At 45.9% G+C, this 20,326-nt stretch overlaps 1 pseudogene; it reads right to left on the bottom strand.

Moving 5' to 3' along the window:
- Positions 1-18,644: 18,644 nt before the first annotated feature.
- LOC109451480 (small ribosomal subunit protein eS6 pseudogene) lies at positions 18,645-19,491 on the bottom strand (annotated as a pseudogene).
- Between the last annotated feature and the right edge of the window lie 835 nt (positions 19,492-20,326).

Genomic DNA, 20,326 nt, shown 5'->3' with positions numbered 1-20,326 from the left:
AGAGTGTGGGCTTGGAGCCTTCTGGAACTCTGGCCCTGTCCACATGTCCTCCATGACCCTATGCACCTCAAGAAGTGTGGTGCACATGGGTCCTGCCTGCCAGAGAGACCACCTTGGGTGGGCCTGCGGGCCCGAGTCTTTGGCTGGCTGCTCCTCGGGGCTCTCCATCCCAGCTCTGAGCTCCCAGGGCAGTCTCTCTGAATATCATCACTCTAAGGGGGTCTCCAGATTCTCCATCTTCCCAGAACTCCCACTTCCTGAATGTTCAAGACACTTAAGAAGATGGAGCAACCCAGACTCTATTAGCAGATAGAATGGGAATTCCACTGAGAACATACACTGGGTTTGTTTGTAGGAAATGGATTAATAAGCCCCATGAGATGGGGGGCTGAGACCCAAAAGGCATTCTTTTTTTTTGTTTTTTAAACTTTTATTTATTTAAGTATGTTTCTCCAAGACCCATCAGCTCCAAGTCAAGTAGTTGTTTCAATCTAGTTGTGGAGGGCGCAGCTCACAGTGGCCCATGTGGGGATCGAACTGGCAATCTTGTTAAGAGCACTGAGCTTTAACCAACTGAGCTAACCAGCTGCCCCCTGAGACCCAGAAGGCATTCTTAAATGACAAAGGACAGCTGCTGCTTTCTAAGGAGTGGATGCCTTTAGCCCGTTAGCCCGAGGGCCTTTGTTTGGAAAGAGCTGGGTTTGGGCCAGGAGCCTACTACAGCCCAATTGTTCTGTGGGAGAGGGGGCGAGGGTTTTGAAGGTCCTGGGAAATGCCTTCTGGTGTTGGCAGTGAGCAGCAAGGCAGCTGCATGAGAGGGGAGGAAGGTCAGGCCTCCTTGGGGTATAGGAGGTGAGGCTCAGGAAGCACAGAAATATCTAGAGGAAATTTTTAAGTTGTTTGCACTGAGGTCTCCAAGGTACACCCATCATCTTCTCCACAACATCAGAAGTCACAGTTTGTTTGCTAGTGCTTTTGTGTGAGTGCTCGTGGCCAGGGAACTGCAGGCCAGGGGTGGTGGTGGTGGTGGTGGTGGTGGTGGTGGTGTGTGTGTGTGTGTGTGTGGTGTGTCTGTCTCCCGATGGTTGGCTTGGAGCAGAGACTGTTGTGGCTGCTTGCTCGTGGGTTGTGAAAGCATTCACGAGTCAGGTAGAAGTACAGAAGGAAGATTTATTAAAGTAAGAGGAGGGTTGGCTGGGCAGAGTCTTCTGGAAACTACTGCAAACTACTGCCTCGAGTCTTTGTCTGGGCTGTTGACGAAAAAACATCCAGCCTAAGAGAAAGCTTATAAGAGTTTCTTTGAGCCAAACTGACAACTGGCGGGAAGCAAAGTTTCAACGGATTGAGAAAATGCTCCAAAAAATGATGGGTTTGCAACTTATTTTATACATTAGAATCAAAGGAGGAGGGTTACATGAAATCCATTGGTTGTAGATTAAGGGGGTGGGAGAAACCAAAGTGGGTAAATCTCTGGGGTTGAATAAAAAGTAAAATGGAGAGACACACGCTTCTTTTACATTAGTGGGTACAAAGTAGTTAATAGCATTTTACAGCACCTAGCGATGGTATTTGGGGAACAAGATAACAATGAGGGATTTTGTAGTTTTCTGCTCTGTTGTGGTGGGTTATGCCCCCCTGGGGGGTCCAGAAAAAGGGATTACTCTGACATTCCAAAGGTATGTTATCTTAGATGCAAAAAGACAACAGATAGGCTCACTTAAGGTAAAGATTGACCTTTGTCAAGGAAGCTACAGGCCAAGGATGTGACTTCCTGCCATGACCCACCTTAGTTAGCAAATTTTTTTTTTTTTAAAGATTTTATTGGGGAAGGGGAACAGGACTTTATTAGGGAACAGTGTGTACTTCCAGGCCTTTTTTCCAAGTCAAGTTATTGTCCTTTCAATCTCAGTTGTGGAGGATGCTGTTCAACTTCAAGTTGTTGTTCTTTCAGTCTTAGTTGTGGAGGGCGCAGCTCAGCTCCAGGTCCAGTTGCCGTTGCTAGTTGCAGTGGGCACAGCCCACCATCCCTTGCGGGAGTCGAACCGGCAACCTTGTGGTTGAGAGGATGCGCTCCAACCAACTGAGCCATATGGGAGCTCAGCGGCAGCTCAGCTCAAGGTGCCGTGTTCAATTTTAGTTGCAGGGGGCGCTGCCCACCATCCCTTGCGGGAGTCGAGGAATTGAACTGGCAACCTTGTGGTTGAGAGCCCACTGGCCCATGTGGGAATCGAACCGGCAGCCTTCGGAGTTAGGAGCTTGGAGCTCTAACCGCCTGAGCCACCGGGCCGGCCCCAAATTAGCAATTTTTATGTTCACGCCATCCTGTGTGGTTATTTTCAGTCTCCTGAGCTTGTCAGGTTTAATGTGTAGCCCCTTTTCCATCCACAGTTTTCAGATTTTATAATTTTGTAACCACTATGTAAGTTGCTTCAGCCTGTAGTGGAGTTTTGTATTGAGTTTGGCTTTGGACATTGGGGTGGGGGAAAGTGAAGTTAAGCTGGTTATCACAACGTTTGCATATGTTATGTAGATTTAAGTTGGAGCCAGGAGTGGATCCCACACAGAAGCAAAATCTCTCCCAAGTCACAGGGCCAGCATAGGCTGAAGTAAACAGAAACATTGAAACTGGTCTGCACAGTAAAAGTATAAGAAGCAGGAATCATTAAGAGGCAAAGAAAGAAAAGAAAGCTTTCAAAAAGTCCCAAGCTAAGTAACACTTGTTAAATCAAATTATACCAGAGATCCAAATCTCAAAATAGACGATTTAGTGCCATCATTACAATCCCCCTGTCTTAACAGAGACTGCCCTTGGGGACACAGAGACAGGGACAGTGGAGAGCTGAGTTACAAAATGGTGTTGGGACAGTTGTTTAAGTATTTGGAAAGACACTGGGTTAGTTCCTCACTTTCAATTTCAGACTTTAAAATGGTAAATGCAGAGAGAGAGAGAGAGAGAGAGAGAGAGAGAGAGAGAGATCAAAAGCAAACTAAAAGAAAATACCTGATTTCTTTAAGAAGTACTTTCTAAACATAAAAGCCAGTAAAGAAATTCAGAAGGGGAAAAATAGACAGAGGTCAAAAAAACACTCTAAAATATTGTGGATGGAAAAGGGGACATAGGTTAAACCTGACAAGCTCAGGAGACTGAAAATAACCACACAGGGTGATGTGAACATAAAAATTCCTAACTAAGGTGGGCCATGGGGGGAAGTCACATCCTTGGCCTGTAGCTTCCTTGACAGAGGTCAATCTTTACCTTAAGTAAGACTGTCTATTATCTTTTTGCATCTAGGATAACATGCCCATGGAATGTCAGTAATCCCTTTTTCCAGACCAGAGCAGGAAACTACAGAATCCCTCATTATTATTCTTGTCCCCTGATTACCATCTCTATGTGAAGTAAAAAGCAAACTATTAGTAACTATCCTGCACCCACCTGTGTAAAATAAGTACCTGTGTCTCCAATTTACTTTTATCCAATCCCAGAGATTTCCCCCCTTTGGTTTCTCCCATCCCCTTATTCTACCACCAATGGATTTCATATAACCCTCCTTCTTTGATTTACATATGAAATAAGCTGCAAACTGCCATTTTGTGGAGCATTTTCTCAATCCGTTGAGATTTTGCTTCCTGGAAATTGCCGTAAGTTTGGCTCAAATGAACTCATTTATAAGCTTTCTCTTAGGTTGGATGTTTTTTCGTCGGCAGTATTTAAGAGCAAACCACAAACTGGGGAAAAAAGAATTTGCTACAAATACCACTAAGGGTTAATATCTATATAGTATATAAAGATCCAAAACAGATTGATCAGACACCATGAGATAACCAATAACACAATATGCAAAAGATGAGAACAGACCATTTGCCAAAGAAATCTAAATAATAAACATGGGAAAATGTTCATATGCATTAGTAGTAAAAGAAATACAAGATTAAAAAAAATTCTTTAGGTAGAGGGATTATGACTTTAAATTATCTTTTGGCAAACTGAATTTCGTAATTTTTCTACAGTAACACTTATTACTTGTATTAAGAGAAGACCCTGGGGTGTCCCGGCGGCTCAGGTGGTTGGAGTGCCACACTCCTAACGCGGAGGGCGCTGGTTCGATTCTCACACTGGCCAGTGAGCTGCGCCCTCTACAGTTAAGATTGTGAACAACAGCTCTCCATGGAGCTGGGCTGCCGGGAGCTCCCTTGTGCCGCCAACAGTGGCCTGCAGCCAGCATGAGCTGCCAGCAGCTGTGGAGAGCTGCTGTGAGCAGCACACAGATGACTGGCAACTGACTGCCTCAGCCGGGGGGAGCGCAAGGCTCATAATACGAGCATCGGCTTAAACCAGAGTGGGGTGAGGGAGGCGGAAGAAGGGGAGAAAAGAAAAAAGAGAAGATCCTAATAATTAAAAGCACTCAGTACCATTAAGTAACAAATGAGTAGCCAGTGTCAGAAACTTCTAGTTATGGCGAGTCGTGGGCAAGTATTTTCTTTCAAGCTTCTGTTCATTTGCCCTTTCAACGATGAATAAATGTTACTTTAAGTATTAGAACAAATTTGCAAGTTAAATAAATTCCTTCTTCCTGACATCCCAGGGCCCTGCATGCAAATAGAATTCCTGGGGCCACCCAAACACCCACTCCACAGTGGGAGGGCAATTGAATTGAGAGGCGTCTCTCCTATCTCCATCTGCAAAACAAAGGGGTACTTCAGCCCGCCCCACATCACATACACACCCCCTCAGACTGCCACAGCCCTTAGGACAACCCCCATCTCCAGGGTCCACCCTGGCCTCTCCCCACCCTTAGGTTTGGCCTGCCAGCTGCTGTGAAAGGACTCAAGGCCAATGAGGGATGCCTGAGGACACAGGGAAGAGGGGTGGGCCACCCCAGGCCCCTCAGAGACCTGGTTGGTGGTTATGCAGTGGCCTGAGGGGCCTCTGAGGGAGTCTCCGGTGCAGACCAGCTTTGAGAGGCCGGAAGTGAAATCATGATCCCTCTGCCTGGGTGTCCCTCCATCTATCCTTCTGCTATTACTCCTGGGTGTCTGAACTGTGTCCCCTCAAATTCATATGTTGAAGTCCTAACCCCCAGTATCTCAGAATGTGACTGTATTTGGAGATGGAGCCTTTAAAAAGGTAATTTAGTTAGAATGACATCATTAGTATGGGCCCTAATCCAATGTGACTGGTGTCCTTTTAAGATGAGGCAGTTTGGACACAGACACACATAAGTTAAGACGGCCATCTATAAAACAAGGAGAGAGGCGGGGAACAGCTCCTTCCGTCACAGCCCTCAGAAGGAACGAACCATGCCAACACCTCGATTTCTGACTTCTGCCTCCGGAATTGTGAGAAAATATTTCTGTTGCTTAAGAGCCCCAGTCAGTGGTACTTTGTTATGGCAGCCCTAGCAGACTAATACAATGCTCTTGAGCATAGGATTAGGCCCTCAAATCGGATCCCAAAGAAATTAAAGGTAGGTGTCTGCTTGCAAAAAATTCATCATCCAGTATGAGAGATAAGTCATCAATCTGTTGTCATAAATGCACATTCCCAAAAGTGTGCAGGTTCCCAAGGTCTAGGATGTTAGCAAGACTTACAGGGCCAGCCAGAAGCCAAACCACGGGGTGGGGGTCCCAGAGTTTTGCCCTCAGTTTCCCCAGCTCTCTCCCAGTCCCAGCAATCTGCTAGTTATCTACTGGGTGGTGGTGGGGAGCGCTGTGACTCTGCATGGTGCAGCTTTGTCCCATCCCTGGGGCATCCTGTGGATGGTGGATCCATTTGGCTGGTCTGTGTCTCTCAGAAAGAGGACTCACAGCTGCCCCTTCTCTCCTCCAACAGGGGCCCCTCAACAGAAGGAGTGGGAAGAGGGGTTCTTCTACCTCCAGTTTACTGCTGTAAAGTAGAGTTACTCACTGAGCCTTAGCTCTGAACTAGTGGGTTTTGGCCTCTTTAAGTCAGGAAGGAAAAATGTGGAGAAGCAATGAAAGATATGGGCCCTTACCCAGAAAAACGCCGTTGCAGACTCCCTGAGCCCCACCTCTAAGATCTGAGCCATCTCTGGTTATTTGCATTCCAGAGACCTGCAGATCTCTGAAACTCATCTGCCTCATAGCTTGTAGGCAAACAGAGTTGTGGACAGGTGGAGGGTTGGGTGGGCAGAGATGCAATCCAGGTGGAAGACACCAGGGCAACAAGAGGTGCCAAACAGTGGGAACACACCCTGGCTGATCCCGGAAGGCTGTCCCTGGAAGGAGGAGGACTCACTTTCTCCTGGAGGCTGAGAGAGCGATGGAGTGTTGTGGGCAGGAGAAAGGCAGGAAGCAGAGCGTTGGGAGGGTTTGGGAAGGAAGGCTCTAGAAGCACAGCCCTGTAAGAGCCCGCCTGCCACATTGCTACAATGGATGAACATCAATTTTTGCAATGCTTTCCAAAAAGACAGGCCCTGTCTTCCAGGAAAAAGCAGAAAGAACAGGGTCAGAAAATCCAATCAGGGTTTGTAAAGAGAACAGTAAGTCTTGATCTGCCCCAAACAGGAATGTGTTTGTGGGGGATGGTCAGCAAGGACTCTCAGAAATGAGGATTTGGGGATCCAGCACTGTCAAGGGAGAGAGACAGTGCTCTTCTGCCTATCCCCTGGAGGGGATGGACCCTCAGCTTGCAGACACCTAGCGGGGTCCCACTTACTCCTGCTCTGTGTCCACACTCAGCCAGACATCTTGGGTGTCCTTCGGCTTCTGTAGTGGATTCATTTGTGGTCCCCAAAAGACATGTCTACCTGTAACCTTTTTATTTTTCCCTTCTTCCGCCTCCCCCCCAACTCCCTCCGGTTCAAGCCCCCCACTCTGGTTCAAGCCATTGTTTCTCAGTCTAGTTGTATAGGTCACAGCTCCCTGGCCCATGCTGGTATTATGAGCCTTGCGCTCACCCTGGCTGAGGCAGTCGGTTGGCCACTCACAGCAGCCCATGGCTGCTCACGCTGGCCACCAGCTGCTGGCTGCTCAGTAGCCCTCGGCAGTACAGCAGCCCGCTGCAGTCATGCCAACCTACTGCTGCTCATGGCAGCTCAGCTCCAGGGAGAGCTGTTATTCATAATCTTAGCTGTAGAGGGCGCAGCTCACTGGCCCTTGTGGGAATCGAACCCGCAACCTCCTCCATTTGGAGCACAGCGCTCCAACCACCTGAGCCACCGGGCTGGCCCCACAGGTAACCTTAGAATGTCACGTTTTTGGAATAAGGGACTTTGCAGATGTAATTATGTTAAGGATTTCCAGATGAGATCATTCTGGATTTAGGGCGGGCCCTAAATCCTACGACAGGGTTCTTTTGAGAGAAAGGGGAAGGAGACACAGAAGGGATACCATGTGAAGACGGAGGCAGAGGTGGGAGTGAAGATGCATCTACAAGCCAAGGAATATCAAGAGCTGCTGCCAAGCACCAGAAGCCAGGAAAGAGGCCTAGAGTGTTCTTCCTCAGAGCTCCAGAAGGAATTGATCTTGCCAACACCTTAATTTCTGATGTCTGGTCTCCACAACTATGAGAGAATAGGGCCATCAAGTTTTGTGATTGTTACAACAGGCCTAGAAACCAGTACAGCTTACCATAGTGATCATAGGGGAATAGGATCTTATGCTCAAATAATTGGGAAACACTGTGTTACACTAGGTTTCTTTGCTGAACTGCTCAGAGCCTTTAATAGTCTATAGAGCTTTATGAATTTCCAAGGGGGGAGGATCACTACTGAACATGCATTTTCCACACTTATTTAACTAAGGAACCCTTTTAGTTATCTCGGGCTGCCATAACACAATACCACAGACTGAGGGGCTTAAACAACGGACATTTATTTTCTACAGTTCTGGAAGCTTGAAGTCCCAGATCAAGGTGGCAGCAGGGTTGATTTCTAGTGAGACTTCTCTTCTTGGCTTGCAGACAGCCGCCTTCTGGCAGTGTCCTCACATGTCTTCTTCTGTGTGCATACATGAGGGGGACATCGCACACTCTGGTGTCTCTTCCTCTTTTCATAAGGATATGGGTCCTATTGGATGAGGGGCCTAGGATTATGACCTCATTTAGCTTAATTACCTCCTTAAAGGCCTTATCTCTAAGTACAGTCACATTGGGGGGGCCTCCAACATATGAATTTGGGGGACACAGTTCAGTCCATAACACTTTACTTCATGGGATTGGTTTTCCCCTAGACACACCTGGGGAAATGAAGATTTAATTGCCTTGCACTTGATCACAGAGGTATCGGGTAGGGGGTGGGGACCGCCATGCATCCCTGCCTGTATAACGATGTCCTTGGTAGTGGCAAGAGAGGAGAAAGAGCGTGTGGTAGATATTTTTTAAATCTCCTCCTGTTAAAGATGGATTCTATTTTCTCTACCCTCTGAATTAGGGCTCTGCTATATGACTTGTTTTGGTCAAGGGGATAGTAGGAAATATGACACCAGCAGAAGTTTAAAAAGTATTTGTGTACTGGGACTTGGCTTCTCTTGCTCCTTTTGGAACCCAGCTGCCAAGTGAAAAAGTCTGGCTTGCTGAATAATGAGATTAATGTGACCCAATTACCCTCATCGCCCCAGCCAAAAAGCAGATACTGTATGTGAGTGGGGCCATCTGAGACCTGGGCCATCCAGCCCCCAGGCCATCTACCTGCTGACTGCAGCCTCGTTTACTATCGGAAGAAGCACCCAGCTGAACCCAGCTCAAATTAATAATAATAATAATAACAATAATAATAATAATATGTTAAACTACTCAACTTTTGAGATGTTTTGTGAAATAGTAGTTAAAGCATCACAGAAGAAACCTGTGACTATCACTGCTTTATATGGAATAGTTTTCTCGAGGTGCTCCTGTCTGTACCAGAGTTATCCTCAGTTCAACGGAGAAGCAGTCTTTGCCACCAGTCTTGCTGTTAAAATTTTCTATCCTCTTAAAGACATCAGCCTGATGCATATATCAGATGAAAAAAATCTTAAACTGATACCCCACAAAAATAGGATGTGATCTTTATTAGGTCAGTCCCTGAAATTAGCCATAGACTGGCTACAGAGAAATTGAAAACATGTTTTAAATGACAGAATGTGTTAAACATGTAAAAACTGACCTGACTTGTATATTCTCAAATATTCCACCGGAAGGAGCTGGTGAAACACTTAAGTTTTACTTGCAAAGCAATTTCCTTTTGAGAAATGACACCATCTTCTGAAAATCAAGCTGAAGCGACTGTCTTGATGGTAGGGATAGTCAGAGGTGGGGGAATGGGGGAGGGGGGAGCAGTGGCTGTGGGGACAACTTTCAGGTGCCCTCCCAGCCGGACCTGGCTCTCTGCTGCCCCTCAGTGCTGATTCTGTGGCACTGCAGGAGGGAGCCAGGCTTGCTTCAAGCTCCTGGCTATGCAGGCAGCTGAGCCCTCTCAGGGTCTGGGGCTTAGACCCAGATCCCACTCGACAGGGTGAAAAGGAGGTTCGGTGCTTCACACTTCAACCCCACCCTCACTCCGAAAACTACACATTCACTGTTACTCTACAAGGTGCCCAGTGACAGGAGAACACAGAGCATTAGACACCACTGCCTCTTCTGGGGCAATTTTATTTTGGGGTCCCATTTACATCATATTAAATACACTGACAGTCACCCAAATCCCTCATCACATTTGAGTTTCCTATAATTATGTAAGAGTTGACTTGCATTGAAGTTGGGTTTTTTTTTTTTGAAGGTCAAATACACATAACATGAAACTTACCATTTTAACCATTTTCAAGTGTACAATTCAGTGGCATTAAGTGCATTCACAATGTAGTATGAACACCGCCACTATTTAGTTCCAGAACTTTTTCATCACCCCAAATGGCAACTTGTACTTATTCAGCAGTCACTGAATTTGACTTTTTGACATGAAGTTACGATTTTTAGACATTTAAACAATTATTAACTTTTATTATTTACATTTATTAATCCAGGAATCACATTTTTATTTTCATATTTGGAGCCAATTAATCTTTTTTTTTTTAAGTCACACATATTCTCACAGGACCATAACAGCTGCTAGGTTTAGGCGTGTGCCTGGGTATAAGGAGACCAGGCAAGGCCCCCCCACTCCTGCCTCTGTGCCCCACCAGGACCTACTGGGACCCTGGACCCTGCTGCCTTCCCAGGCTCCCTGCCGCCTTCCCAGGGCTCCCTGCCCTCCACACTACCATCAGCAGTTGATTCTTTTAAACATACGTGCACAGTCTAACTATTTTTCTAGTTATTATAGTAGACAAGTTGGAAAGTATAGATGAGAATAAAGGAGAATAACCACCTTCCCTAATGCTTCCACCTTGAGATAAGCACTGTTAACATTTTGTTGTCTTTTTTTTTCTCCAATTCTTTTTTTTCTAGGTAAAGTTACCACCCAACTTACCTCCACCAAAATGTACAAGATATATTTTTATTTGCAAAACTGGGGTCCCACTGTACTTCCAGTTTTAAACTTTGCCTTTGTTCACTTATTAAAAATGATATTTTGAGCAATTTCCTATCTCCTTAAATATGATTTTAATAGCTGTATACATTTAAATTTAATATAATTTAAAATATAACTTTGATTTGGTAGCTGCATTCCTATCATGTAGATACACCATATTTTATTTGGCCAGTTGTCTGTTATAGGCCGCCCTTTTCACTAGGTATAGTTGCAGTAGCAACATATCCCAACATCTCAGTAGCTCACAACCATAAAGGCTTATTTCTTGCCCGTCTTACACTTCCTTCACAGTTTGGTTGTGGCTTGGCTCCTTTTGACTGTGGGTCAGCTGTGGCTATAATTCTTCATTCTAGAATACAAGTTGAAGGAACAGCCGGAGACACATCAGTTTGTGGCAGAAGTCAAGAGCAAGTGAGCAGGTGGAAATAGCAATATCTCTTCAAGTTTCTGCTGGATGTGCCACAGATCACGTCTGCATACATGCCACTGGCACAGGCAGTCACGGAGTCAAGGCCAAAGTTAGTGGGGCTAGGCAAATAGTTCTTCCCTAGGAGGCACTGCAAGTTGCACAGCAGTGGGTGGGGTTGTATAATCCCCTTTCAGGAAGAGAGAATGAATTGGGAGGAGTAATACAATTGGCTACGGATGCTTCCATGTTTACACTATTAAAGTGCTTTTGATTTCTCTTTTTCAATGATATTAAATCTTAAGTAATTTTTAAAACTACATTTTAATTTTAACCAAGGTTGCATAGGTACATATTTTTAAAAGTCAAATAATTCTTTAAGGCTTATACAAAAAACAACACCACCACCACCCTCCCCCCACGCCCCCAAACAGCAGCTTCCTTCCAGCCAAATTCCCACACCTCAACCAATTGGAAAAAAAACTTTTCCCAGTCTTACTATGTGCCAGGAACTGTGCTAAATAATTTACCGAAATTGTCTCAACTTAATCCTTACAACAACCTCAGGTAAATATATCATTTATCTCTCTAACAGAAGAAATTTAGGCTGAAGAAGCTATTTCTTTGGTCTAAGAGGCCACTTGCCAGCAGGGGGCAGATTTGCCATTGGAACCCAGGTTACCCGACGCCCGAAACGTGGGAGCCGAACTTCTGCACCAGTGGTCCTCACGGGCAGCTTTCGCCTCACCTGGGGACTTGTTAGAGATGCACGTTCTCCTCCCTCGCCTCAGCCCTGCTGGCTCGGAATCTCGGGGGTTTGCGATCAGCAATTAGGTGACTCTGATGGACACTCTAGACTGACAACCGGGCTCCTCCACTAGAGGGCTTCACGCCCTCCTCCTGTGAGGCCAGAATGTACCTGTGCCTTGCCCCCTCTCCTGCCTGCTTCAGTGACTACCTGCCGGACACAGGTGAGAGCCCATGGAGACACTACCCCTGTCCTCCCAGCTTCAGGGGACCCCCTTCTACTGCCACAATCGCCAGGTGCAGGACAACTACAGGGTGACCAGTGAGAGGGTATGCGTCCCCTTGGTTACGGTGAATGGGGGGGGGTCCCTGGTCCACAGCTGGGGAGCAGTGTGAGTGTTGGAGAATCTGGGGTCAGAAGGAGGAGGAAGGTGAGAGAGGGGAAGGCCTCAAGTCAGAGGGGTTTCTACACTGGAAGGAGAAAATTCTGGGGTTTGAAGATTTAGGGAAAAGGTCCCGGGTCACGGGGAGGAAGGAGCACCCGGTCAGGGTCAGGTGGAAAGCCCCCAATGCCTGTCTCTTCGAGGAAGTGTCCGGCAAGCCACTTGCGCCCCCAGTGGAGCATCTTGGAAATACAGCAGGCTAGGTGACCTCTTTGCTCCCTGTGCTGAAGCCAGGTGGTCTCTTAGGCTCCTGAGCTCCTGCTGCATGGGGGCTTGGATGTCTGCTGGGGACCCCTGATGGGTGTGTGTTCCCTGGAGACAATGAAGGCCCTGCCTGATGGGAAATCTAGGACCTGCCAAGATGGCGACCGAGGGCCCAGTGAAGCCATGCAGGTACTGGGTTTGGAGCTGGGTCACTGTGGGGTGGGGGGTTGGAGTAGGGAGAATCACAGAGGAGGGCAAAACCAGGGTGACAGAGCCTGAGGGTGATGGTCTAGACTTTGCCCAATCTAGATTTCAGCCATTTGTTCAGGTCGTGTCACCCTACTTGTTAACAGTGCCCATCCCTCTGTGTCCTCATTCGTTTCATTCTGTTCTACGGGACCCGTTCCTGTGGAGCCCGACTTATGATCCCGTGATCTTCCATAGTCCTCCCCACCTGGCTTTCGCCTCACACATGTCCTCTAAATCTTGATCTCTATTTGATTTCTCAATTCTTCTGGAACTTCCAGACCAGAGAGGGGAGGCCAACAATAAACAAGAAATCAAACAAATAAGACAATTTTAGACTATGATAAGTTCCATGAACGACATAAATACAAGATTTGGTAGAAGGCTTTGGGGGATGGGAGCATGTCAGAGTGTGTGGTCAGGGGACTATCTCAGAGTCCTTAAGGACGAGAAGGTACCAAGCAAAGAGCCAGAGAAAGCGAGTCCCAGCAAACCAAACAGCATGTGCAAAGACCCCGAGGTGGCAGAGTCGTCTGGTGGAGCTCAGGGAAGTGGGCAAGGCTGGGCTGCTGGCTGAGTTAAATTCCAAGTGCCTTGGGAGGATTTTCAGCAGGACAGTGGCATGACTGATCTGATTTATGTGGGAGCTGGCTGTGGGAACTGCACTTCGTGAGTCCTTTGAGTTGTTTCTGCAGTTTTCTGTTTGTATCATTGCCTTGGGATAGCTTTACAGGGGTTATTTTAGGTTCTGTGGCCATTTTGGTTAAACCAACAGCAGGATGTATTTTATGAGTGCAGCACACTATGGCAAGTTTCAGCAAGCCTCCCACATGCTTCTCTGTGACCTTGGCGGCTGTCTCCCCCAGGAGGGATGCTGATGCCTCCAAATGGTAGACTCTATGCCTTTGATATGCTACCACTCAGCACCTCTCAGGCCTGCCTTCTACTGAGGGTAGAGGCATCAGTCAGGGCTCTCCAGAAAAACAGAACCAATAGGAGCTCTCTCTCTATTTTTTATGCTAAGGAATTGGCTTATGTGATTGTGGGGGCTGGCAAGTCTGAAATCTATAGGGCAGGCTGGCAGGCTGGAAACTCAGGTAGGAGTTCACGCTGCCACCTTGAGGCAGAAGTTCTGCTCTGGAAAGAATTCAGGTTCTGCTCTTGAAGTTTTCAACTGATTGGATGAGGCCCACCCACATCATGAAGGTAATAAAGTCAATTCCTTGTAGATGTTAAACACATGTGTAAAATATCTTCATGGCGACATTTAGATTAATGTTTAAATAAGTAACTGGGTATTATAGCATAGCCAAGTTGACACATAAAACTAACCATCACAGTAAAATATATAAAAAAATAAAATAAAAGTTCTTATTCTAGGACCAATTCATGAAATATTTGAGCCAACCTGGGCTCTTTTGTTTTTCCAGGCAACCCTACGTGTGAGTGTTGGGGGCGTTAACCTCCACCAACTATCCTTTGCTTGAAGATGAAGGCATTTGACTGAGGCTGAGCTAGGCCTGCAATTGTGAAAGAATAAAGTTCTGGGCATCCATTTCCCAATCAGGGCCTGGAGGCTGGTGTGAGAAGCCAGGTCAAGCCCAAACCTCTCCCCTCTGACTCTCAACCTATAGCCCAGTCGGTGAGGTTCATGGCCAAAGCGAGCTGGGCTTCCCTGGCCAGGAGATGCCTCTCTGAGCTGTTCCCCTTCCCTGAGGGTTCTCAAGGGGTTTTCCTGGTTCACTAAATTGCAAGTCTTTCCTGTGTAATCTTTATCTTCTCTTAACCAAATACTTCAAGTTCACAGTCAAAGGGTCTGACCCTTCTCACAGAGTCTGCTGAACTCTGCCATCCATAACCTCCTGCTTCCTTGTCTTGGTGGTTTGTGTGGTTAGATGAAACTCAACCGCAGGGACAGGCAAAATAAGCCAAAGGGAAATGAACACGTCCCACACAGCCTGACTCTGGGGTAAAGGTCAGTGACAAGCCTGTGTTGTTCAACGGTCCCCATCTCAGTTCTGAGTCCTAAAGTGCGTGTGTGCAAACCGCCAGGCATGCTGGGTGGACTGATACCAGCTCTGTGGCATGCTTCACTTTGTTTGGTTCAAGCTTTCACCCTGGACAGTTGGCCAATGGGCACAGTCTCCCCAGGGGGGTTCCTTGTGGATGGGGCTCCGACTCGGCCTCATGCCAGGGGCTCTTGACCCCCAACCCAAAGAATATGATTGCTTTAATTTGGCTTCCTTCAAAAGCAAATTTTGAGACAAGAATTGGGTGAAGTAGTTTATTTGAGATGTGATCCCAGAAAGCGTGGGGTAGAAAAGTGAGAGAAAGAGGAGAGGAAAGAAAATTAAGTACGTATTAATGGGCAAGTTATAGCCTTGGGAAATGGGTTCAGTCCTACTGGGACCTTCTGAGAGACTGTGTGGGAACATGCCTCAGAATTGCCACCAAGGGGCCAGGAAGCTCTGGTGTATTAGTTACCTGTTTTTAAAAACAGTTTTATTAAGATAGAATTCTCATACCATACAACTCACCCATTAAGAGAGTACAACTCAGTGGTTTTATATATTCATAGATATGTGCAACATCACCATAGCCAATTTTAGAAGATTTTCTTTACCTCAAAAAGAAATCCCATACCCTTTAGCTATCACTCCTATCTACTACCACCCACCTCAATCTAAGCAACCACAACTTTACAGATGACCCGTGAACAACGCAGGGGTCAGGGATGCTGATCCCCCATGCAGTTGAAAATCCATGTATAATTTTTGACTCCCCCAAAACTTAACTACATTTGTCTTTTGGTATCTACTGGGAATTGGTTCCAGAAACTACTGAGGATACGAAAATCCTCGGATGCTCAAGTCCCCTGTATAAAATGGTATAGAACAATGCATACATGTTTTCTGTCTCTAGATTGGCCTATCCTGAATATTTCATATGAATGGAATCATATACTACCACGTGACTGACTTCTTTCACTTTTCAAGCTGTAGCAGGTATCTGTACTTCATTTATTTTTATGGCCAAATAATATTCCATTGTATGTATAGATCGCATTTTCTTTCTTCATTTGTCCTTTGATGGACATTTGAGTCATTTCTACCTTTTGGCTATCATGCATAATGCTGCTATAAACATTTGTGTACAAGTTTTTGCGTGAACATACAGTTTCATTTCTCTTGGGTATATACTCAGAAGTGCACCATTTTGCATCCCTCCCAGGGGTATATGAGACTTTTATTTTTAAAAAAAATTTGTTAAAGATTTTATTGGGGAAGGGGAACAGGACTTTATTGGGGGTACAGTGTGTATTTCCAGGACTTCTTTTTACTGGGGAACACTGGGAAAACAGGTGTTTTTCCCAGGACTCATCAGCTCCATCCAAGTCAAGTTGTTGCCCTTTCAGTCTTAGTTGTGGAGGGCGCAGCTCAGCTCCAGGTACAGTTGCCGTTTTTAGTTGCAGGTGGCGCAGCCCACCATCCCTTGTGGGAGTTGAACCGGCAACCTTGTCGTTGAGAGCCCCCACTCCAACCAACTGAGCCATCTGGGAGCTCATCTGCAGCTCAGCTCAAGGTGCCCTGTTCAATCTTAGTTGCAGGGGGCGCAGCCCACCACCCCTTGTGGGGGTCGAACCAACAACTTTGTGGTTGAGAGCCTGCTCTCCAACCAACTGAGCCATCTGGCCACCTGGGAGCTCAGCGCCAGCTCATTGACTTCATTCTAGTTACGGAGGGTGCAGCTCACTGGCCCATGTGGGAATCAAACCGGCAGTCCTGTTGCCCAGAGCTTGCACTCTAATCAACAGCCACCTGTCCGCCCCAGTATATGAGACTTTTAGTTAGCTATTGCTGCATATCAAATTACTCTGAAACCTAGCAGCTAAAATAGTAAACATTTATTATATCACACCGTTTTTGAGGGTCAGGAATTCAGGAGTGGAGTGAGTGGTTCTGGCTCAGTGTTCTGGCTCAGGGTCTCTCACGAGGCTGGAATCATCTGAAGGTTTGACTGGGCCTGGAGGATCTACTTCCAAGGTGGCTCGCTTCCAAGGGCTGTCTTGGAAGCTACCTACTGCATGGGACACTTATCCACTCACTCCCATCCCTCAGTAGAAGGGTGCTCCTGGGGTGGCATTTTGGCCTAAGCCAGAACACACTGAAGACACTATGGTGCTGAAGAACACCCGCAGGCGGAGAGAGATTTAGGAAACTGTCAGAGTGTATGAGCGTAGTTGCAGACACAGCCGGGGAACCAACCTTTCCTTCTACTGTGATCAGGCCTGTCCCACATCAGGCCTCCTGTGTCCCTCCTTCCTTGCTGAAAGACCCACCACCACCCAACACTTGTCCTGATGCCAATATCCAGCCCCTCCTCTGTCTGAGCATGCTCTGCCGTTGGTCTGTTTCTAGTCCTGTGGTTGGAACTTTCTTCTAGTTTCTTATCTACGCTTCCCTTAGTTGATCAATAGCTATTTCAGCAGATTTCCCCAGGTCTTTTTCTTTAACTCTTTAGTTGATTTTTTTTTTTTGCTTTATGATTACAAAAGCAATAAATACTAATTGCTGAAAATACAAACAACACAGAAATATATTTCTTAGAAAGTAAAAGTTCCTTGTAATCCAGCTCTCTAGAAATGACCACTGTTTCCTGTTTGACATATGTTCTATAATAATTTTCGTGCATAAAAACTCACCCTGTAACTGACATGCCTGGGGATCCAACCCTCCCTGTTGCTTTGCTCCTTACAGGTTTCTCTTGGCAACATATCTTGCCTGGATGCCTTTCCAGGTCAGGATGTGTGCATCAGCCTCCACCTTTCATATGCACATACAGCACTCTTTAGTGGACGTGTCCCATCATTTATTTTGCACATTCCCTATTGATGGAGATAGCAGGTGCCTTTGGGGTCCCATGTCTGATCCCCTTGGCCTGACTCTGATTTCAGCTGCAGCTGGGGAGGAAGGGTCCCAACTCAGGCTCATGCTTTCATCTTCTGCTTCTGTAGAAGGACCTTCTCTGAAGCACAGGATCCCTCTAAACCTTTGTACAAACACAGCTTCGAAGTGCTGGGGAGCTAACAGCCTGGGAGGAAGCCAATTAGCAACCAGTTATTTGGTCCTTTGGGCAGATGGTTCTGGGAGGCATGCAGGACACTCTGCTTTTAGGAGTTAAGACAAAAAGAAATTTAAGTTGTCTCCAATTTTTCTTATTACAAACACAGCTATTACTAGTATCTCCTTACATTCATCTGTGTATTTGAGCTCCTATTTTTTTCCATAAATTTCTAGAGGTAAGGTTGCGGGGCCAAAGGGATATACTTCTGTATTTCGGTAGCTATTGCCAAACTTGTGCTCCAGAAGTGTTGTGCTTCCCATCCATGGTGAGGGAGGCTGTTTCCTTCTATCGGGGAGGCTGGATGCAGTGAGGAGGTTGTCCATGCAGGGAGCCAGAACAGCTCAGAGCAAGGCTTCAGAGTGCATGAGGAGGGGTCTGCAAAGGGGAATGATGGCGGTAACGGAGGATTGGCTACATAGTGAGGTTGACCTAGTAGGTAATTATGTTGAAAATAACAGAAGGCATGTTTCTCAATCTCAGGGAAGGATGGAAAGGAATGAACACTGTGGTGTTGGAATGAGAGATACTGATATCAGTTCATGTTTTTCAATTTTTATAGATAGATATAAAAATAAACTTGATGTGTGCATATAAGTATGTGTGTATGTTTATATATATATATATTTATGTTTATACATACATATATTTCCTAGTTCTGCTTGCTGAGGGAGCCTGGGGGCAGCGAACCCCAGTAGAAACGAGCACACCTGGCACCCAGATCTTGGTCTCTAAACACCATTTTCCACTAAAAAGGCACCAGAGCTCCTTGGAAAATGGCTGATTGTAGGCTGGCCCAGGGAAATACATGATGAGCCTGGAACATCTTATTGTACCAGAAGATACGGACATATTCATGATGAAGACATATGAAAAAGATATAGGAACTAGCTTGAAGGGGTTCCCACTGGTCAAATCTGGGATAATTTGAATATCAACATAAATAATGATAATGAATTTTTTTTTTGATATCTGATTTTATTTATTTGTTCCTCTTAGAAAATCTCATTTTTGACGGGACTCAGTCTTAGAGGTAGAAGCTCTCAGAGAGAACAGCCTGCATCTCTTGGCAGTCTGTTCCTGGCATTTTTCTTTGGCCTCCTTCATTCTCTTGGTCCAAAGTTTAGCATATTCTGCCGCCTCTTCCTCATTTTTCTTAGTAGGCTGTTTCTTTAGAGCAATATGCTGACGTTTGAGTTGCAGGACTCATGGAGTAACGAGACGCTAAATCTTGGGTGCTTTGGTCCTAGGTTTCTTACTGTCTTTGTTTAGGGCTTTCTCACAACATATTGGCGGACATCGTCTTCTTTAGAGAGATTGAAAAGTTTGCGGATTCTGCTAGATCTTTTGGGCCCCAGGTGACGAAGCACAGTAGTATCAGTGAGACCAGGAATATCTTTCTCCCTTCTTATTACATTGACCAAGTTGAGAACACTAAGATTGGCATCCACAATGCAAGCCTGAACAGATTTGTGCTTTCTTTCTCCAGTCCTCCTTGGTCTATAACAGGAATGCCCCTTACTCAGGAGCAGGCGGACACGGCCATGGGTCACCACACCCTGCTTCATGGGGAAACCTTGTTTGTCGTTCCCACCACTGATTCAAACCATACAACCCTTCCATTCTTCACCCAGAGCGTCAGCAGCAACTTCTGTGGCCACACGCTTCTCATAAAACGTACAAAGTTTGCGTTCATCATCCATTTTGATGAGTTTCTGGCAGCTGGGAAAGAGACGTTCAGCTTCCTCCTGAAGCAGCCGACAGCCTCCAAGGAGCAATGAATTCTTATTCATTGACTAAAATAAAAGATCCCAAGTCTACATGGATATAAATAAATAGTAAGAGAATAACATTTTTCCTTGCAATACAATGCCAACTAATAAATGAAGGAATGATAGAATTAGAATCATTTGGCAACCATCGTAGTAATAATTAATTGCTCCAAGAATCGTAAATGGATGCTAAAATTAATGGGTAAGCGTTTGATGAGAAATGGGACATTTATAGAACCTCAAAGTACCTCCCCACAATATACATATTAATCCCCAAGGGAAAAGTAGTAAGTCTCCAGGGGAGAAGCCTGGCAGGTAGGTACCCTCTTCATCCAGGGGATAAAGTTACCATCTTCAGTAGTGGGACAAATCGAAACTGTGTGCTACCTCACAGGATGCAATGAAAGGCACACAGTCCTTTCCTATGACATTCCTCCCAAAACATGTAACCAGAATCTATCATAAGGAAACATTAAACTAACCATAAATGAGAGAAAGCCTTTAAAATCATTGGCCTATAATCTTAAAAAAAAAATGTCAAGGTCCTGAAAGTCAAGGAAAAATGGAGGAACTGTTCAAGATTGGGACAATTGGCGGAACTTGAAAGGGTCCGCGGATTAGTCACAGCCATGGGTCACTCTGTGCAGTTCCTGATGCTAATGGCTGCCTTGTGGTGCTGGAGGAGAGGGTCCCCGTTTGCAGGAAATACCTACTAAAGGATTCAGGGAGCCTGGGCTTCCGGTCAGCAGCTTACTCTCAAACGGTTCAGGACAAAAAGTTCTTTGTACTGTTCTTGCAAAACTTTTCTGGAAAGGTCTTATCATTAAAAAGTCCACACGTTCCTGGGAGCCTATAAGAATTATCTCAATCCTCACAGCAACAGGCTAAGGACGGTTACCTCTACTTGATGGATGA

Source organism: Rhinolophus sinicus, chromosome 17 (genome assembly GCF_057876585.1).
Source record: "Rhinolophus sinicus isolate RSI-liver-muscle chromosome 17, RSI-T2T, whole genome shotgun sequence".
NCBI classification, from domain to species: domain Eukaryota; kingdom Metazoa; phylum Chordata; class Mammalia; order Chiroptera; family Rhinolophidae; genus Rhinolophus; species Rhinolophus sinicus.
This window is presented reverse-complemented; position numbering and strand designations above follow the sequence as displayed.